Source organism: Protopterus annectens, chromosome 3.part1, assembly GCF_019279795.1.
Source record: "Protopterus annectens isolate FY-2018-M chromosome 3.part1, PAN1.0, whole genome shotgun sequence".
Classification (NCBI taxonomy): domain Eukaryota; kingdom Metazoa; phylum Chordata; order Ceratodontiformes; family Protopteridae; genus Protopterus; species Protopterus annectens.
Genome location: NC_056732.1, coordinates 1,258,751,826 through 1,258,757,727, shown reverse-complemented (window position 1 = coordinate 1,258,757,727; position 5,902 = coordinate 1,258,751,826).

Below are 5,902 nucleotides of genomic sequence, written 5' to 3'. Positions count from 1 at the left end.
GTAATAACTGGCACCTAATTTGAAATTTTTAAATGTTTTTGCCGCAGTTTACTTACTGATACTTCTGAGGAAGTCTGCTATTAATGCTGACGAAAAAGCACTTTAAAATATTTTATTTATTTGTTTAATAAATTGTCCTGCTGCTATTGCACTTGTTTCTTATTTTTTAAATGCCCATGTAGCAAATTCTGTATAGGGGAAAGCAAGAGAAGTTTCTCCACCAGGCTTAAAGAACATGTTAGGGATATTAGGAAAGCTAGTGAAGTGAATCCAGTAGCTATACATTTTCAGCAATTTCATGATAGGGACCCTTCAGGGCTGCAGGCGACTATCTTAGATCAGGTACAAAAAGAATATTTATTCCCCAGGATATAAAAATAACTTACAAAGAAATTATCTATTTTTATTTTGAAATGTAATACTTTTTTCTCTGTAGGACTTAACAGAGAATGTAACTGGAAATGTTTCTTGTAGTTGGAAATTTCTTGTTTAAGCAGTTTTTTTGTTAAATTAGTTTATTGCTTAATTATATAATTGTTTTATTGATGAGTTTGTGGGGCTATGTATATAAGGTGTGTGAAATAATGGAAGCTGTACTCTGTAAAGGCTTTAAGCTGAGGCACTAAGAGATATAATCTGTTTTATTGTTTTGTATTTATTAGTGTTTTTTATCACTGGCCTTTCCATTTTTTGGTGGTTTGTTGGTGCTGTTTCTAAATTGTCTGTTATTGATTGTTTAAATTATGATGGAGTAAAACGTCGTTTACTAGAATGTTTTAAGTTAACACCTGAAGCGTATAGAAAAAAATGTTTTGTAAGCATAGACGCAAGGCAGATGAAAGTTTGTGTGGTTATATTGCTGAGTTAAGCACTTATTTTCATAGGTGGGTGAGTGGTTGTCAGGTCACCACTTTTGAAGGGCTGGCAGACCTTTTGGTGAGGAAACAAACTCTTAGCACTTTGCCTATGGAGATGAGAATCCAGTTCGCAGACTGAGAGTATAACTCTGCAGATGAGCTGGGGGGAAAAGGGGGACCCCTACTTGGCAAGTAGGGCATCACTGCACAGGAAAGAGTTACCCAGTGCTACACATGGATATAAGAGTACCCATGGTGGACAGCCTAAACCACCCCAACAGAGTACACCGGTAACAGGGGAAGCCACCAGTTCAGGTATACAGCCAGGATCAAGGGTTACCTGTTTTAAATGTAACCAGTGGGGCAATGTATCATATATATATCCACAGAGGCAAGGTGAGGAACAAAAGGGGGGAGCCAGCAAGTGGGAATAACAGTATGCCAGTGGTAAGTTGCCTGGAAACAGCAGGGGTACAAAACTATCATCGTAGTTTATATCCGATCTTAGTGGATGGAAAACAGGCTACTGCTAAGAGAGATATAGCCTCTGACATAACCATTGGGAAGCCTGCAGTAGTTAAAGAGGAGCAGTATTTGCTTGGGAAGTCCACTCCAGTCAGAGCTTTAGGAGGGACCCATTCCTGATGCCTTTGGCCAGAGTTCCCCTTGACTGGGAGGGTGAAAAAGAGAGCATACGAGTAGGTGTGTTTGAGGATATCCCTGCAGATGTCCTGATAGGGAATGATTTTGATAATGCAGAACCTTCTGTGCATGCAGTTACATGCAGTCAGCCTTGGAGACAGGCATGCGAGTCTGATAGTCTGGGGGAGAACCAGACAGATCTGACACCTGTAGCCTGGGCTGGTGAGGTGGCTATTTCAGGGAGGGAGCTACCCTGTAGCAGTGAGCCTGAAGGTGAGCCACAGCTGCTGGTAGGTATTGGTGTTCCCTTGGACAGGGTGACTGCAAGGGCTGAGGGTGAGTGGTAGTACCCAGGCTGACAGTGAGGCACTGCTGTCAGAGGATACCAGATTTCCTGTGGAAGGGGAGCTGGAAGAGTTAAAAAGATAGAGTTGAGACAGGCTCAGCTCTCAGACTACACTGAGAGGATTGAGGGAGGTAGCTAGGGATGTACCTGATTCTCAAGGAAAAGGGAAGTCTGTATACTGGAACAAAGGATTACTGCATAGATAGTGGACCCCTAAGGGAGGGCTAGAGAGTGAAATTATACAGCAGTTGGTAGTGCCTAGAGCCTACCATCTGGCACCTCTAGCCATATCCCATGACATTCTTTTTGCAGGTCATATGGGCATAAAGTGTACCAAGAGATGTATTATACAGAACTTTTATTGGCTTGGAATTACAAGGAATGTAACAGCACACTGCAGGACCTGTGAACTGTGCCAAAAAGTAGGCGAGGCAGGAGACAAGATCAAGGCTCCTTTGATGTCTTTGCCTGTGATTTTGAAGCTATTTTAGAGGGTAGCTATGGATATTGTAGGGCCTCTGGGTACCCCAAGTTTCACAAAGAAAACATATGTCCTAGTGCTAATAGATTATGCTACTAGATACCCTGAGGCAGTGCTCTGTCATCCATCGTGGCAGAGAAGGTGGCAAATCCTTTGTTAGAGATTTTCAGCAGGGTAGGTTTCCCAAAAAATACTGACTGATAGAGGTTCCAGTTTCATGTCAGACTTGTTGCCTTGTCTGTGGAAGTGCTGTGGGGTGAAGCACCTAAAAACCACCCCTACCATCACCAGACTAATGGGGTTGTGGACAGGTTAAACTCTACACTAAAGATCATGCGACAGGCATTTGCAAATCCGTTTGAGAGAGTAGGACAAATATTTACCCCATCTGCTGTTTGCATACAGAGAAAGATACCCCAGCAATCAACAGGTTTTTACCCTTTGAGTTGCTGTAAGAGCATAGAATGAGGGGGCCTTTAAATTTGATTTGTGATAAGTGGGAGGGTGAGTGTGAATCCCAGAAGGAGTCTGTTGAGGCATATGTCCTAAATCTCAGGACAAAACTTAGGGAGGTCATGGGCTTGGCCCAGGCATGGGGTAAAGGGGTTAGGGTTACACACATGGGTAAGGGTGCCAACAGCAGAAAAAGGTCTGGTATGACAGGAATGCTCGAGCCAGAGAGTATGCTGTAGGACAGCAGGTTATGGGTCTCATTCCTGACTGACACATTAAGCTGCAGACAGCTTGGGAGGAACACTTCAAAGTGGTAAAGAAGGTCAGTGATGTTAACTACATGGTAGAAGTGTAGGCTGGAGGCACGGACACAAATTGCACCATGTTAACATGATGAAACCTTACCATGATAGGGAGGCCCTGGTGGTGAGTATTTGCAGTGGATGGCAGGAGGAGTCTCTGAGGGATCTGTTGATTGATCTTCTCAGTGAGGCTTGGACTGACACCTCTCTGCTGATTCTAATTCTAAATGTTTGGCCTCCAATTCAGGTCTCTAACTCCAGATGGATTTTTAAGTTCTCTGAGGAAAAGGTGAACTTTCCTGTTTCTGAGGGCTGCAAATCTCCATCACCAGACTGGTTATCCTCCTGGTTGCTGGTCTGGGCTACAGCTGCAACTAAGATTGAAATCATTTCCTCTTTTTCAGGTTGGCATGCACCAGTCCTTTGACTTCACACACCTTGGCCATCCGGTTCATTGTCAGCTTGCCATGGTCTTCTACTGGCATCTTTGCCTGTTTTCCCTGACTAAACGAAACTAAGAAAAAAATAAACAAAAGTGTTGTGAAATGAAACTCTGAATTTTACCTTGTGGCTGCTGAGAGGACACAGCTTTAGTGACAACTGCCTACAGCCTACAGAAGTTCAGTTAATATCCCACCGCTGCCACCAATATGTGAAGTTCCTTCTCCTGTCCAATAATCAAGGAACTTGAATCCTCTCCACTGACACTGGAGAGGGACATTCTAGTGGAACAAAAATGGATGCACCCAGTATTTGCAGATGCAGCTGTCTGCATCATGCACAATTTCACTTTAAGAGCACACAGGGAACACACACAGCCTGGGGTCTGGATTTCTGTCTCTCTCTCCCCCCAGGTCTCCAGTAAAGGTCCCCACTGGCACAGCTGCAGAGTTAAGTCCTCAGCCAAATGTCCAAGCCAAGTTCTCTACCACTCTCTCTGTGCAAGCAGTGCTTTGTGTCCCTGCTCCAAGTTGCTGACACACACACACTCTTTGAGATTTGATTTGCGTGCGCGCACATACACACACACACGCACACACACACACACACACACACACACACACACACACACCTGGGAAAGCCTGGCTCAAGTTTACTAGCTATGCCCCCTTCTGCCCAGACTATAAGGTAGTTACTGCCATCAGACACTCCCAATCCAGCTACTCTAAGGCTCTTACAAGAGTATCCAGTTATATTGAATGAAATTAGTATTAATACGAATTCTAGTTTCACCAGTGCAGTCATCGGTACCCAATTATACTGAGTGAAATTAATACGAATGATAGTTTGACCAATGCAGTAAGGCTTTCAGGAGTGGCCACAGAGTCCCCAAACAGATATGAGTACTCTCAAAGATTATAATATTCTCTAAAGGACCAACCACAATGAAAAGTTTAAATATATGTAATAAATAATAAAAGAACATGAAAATACTAAATATCCATTTACAATAAACACCAGAGTAAATATTAAAAATAACACAGGTGGACAGGTTCACACAGTTACAGAAAAACAATACCTCACTAATCTCACTGTATTTTCCTGACTGATCTAAAGAGTTACTATTCCCTGTTCACTTACTAGAGCAAGGCAAGATGAAGTAGGTGAGTGATCCTTTGATGTCAGGTTCCAAAAACAGACTGCTCTGAGACTTCAGTCTCACCTAGTATTAAACATTATTTTTAGTGATGGATTACAGAATGACATCACATACATCTTGTCATCTGAATTATGGTTCCCATGCAATCCCCCATTGCTAGAAACTGCCAAGATTTAGCACCTAGGTGTCAATAATACATGCACAGCCAACCTTGCTAAGATCTGTTGCAGCTTCTGGAAGTCATAAATCAATTTCAAACCTCCACCCTTCCAGGGCAGCAGTTCGTTCATACCAATGACATTGCAGGAAGTTTCCTAGTACAGATTTTTGTCTCTGGCTGCATTGAGAACTATAAGATACAATGTTTATGGCCAGAATTAGTAATTTAATTTCTTACTATTTCTCAAAGTTAGATGGAGCTGAGCTTAACCTTTTCTTTTCCAGTATTCTCTGTTACATTGTATACATATTAATCAGTTACAATACAGTACAGTCTGATGTACATGTATATTTCTTTTCTGTCCAGCTGGGCGCACTGTTGATACATTTTTAACACACGCAACTTTATGAATACATTTTTCAACATAAGCATCTGTACAAATCAATTTGATATATAAATGACATATAATTCTTTACAAAATTCCAGCTAGCTCTGCTGGCATATGTTACACATCCACTACCCAACATCTCCTGGCATAGCTGGCAATACATCACATTGTCACAGGAACTCACACTGAATATTGTATGACATTAATGTTATTATACTTCTCTCAGAAATAAATACTATTTGGGTAAAGAAAGTGCTGGTTCAAGATGAATCGCTGGAGTATGCATCTATAGCCTGGGGCCCAGGCATTACATTTCTATCCATCTGTCTGTGATCTGGAATATAGATAGATGGTTATCTTGCCTAAGGTGCTTTGCCAGAGGTTAAAATGGATAAGGATGTTAAGGAGTTCTTTGTGGCAAATAAGGCTGAAAGACTTAAGTAGATATAGGGAGATAGCATATCTTGTGTTTTCCTTACATATGTTTCTATGAGTATATTACTATTGTTCATGAGCACAGATCTTCAAGGATTATTTAATCTAATTATATGGTTGTATTTAACTTTCATCAGAATGCTATATTCTTGGACTGGTAAACTATTTAAAAAAGGAAAACGGTTTCCTTTTCAGATCGGTGAAACAAAAACAATAAAATGACAACTAGCTTGCAGAC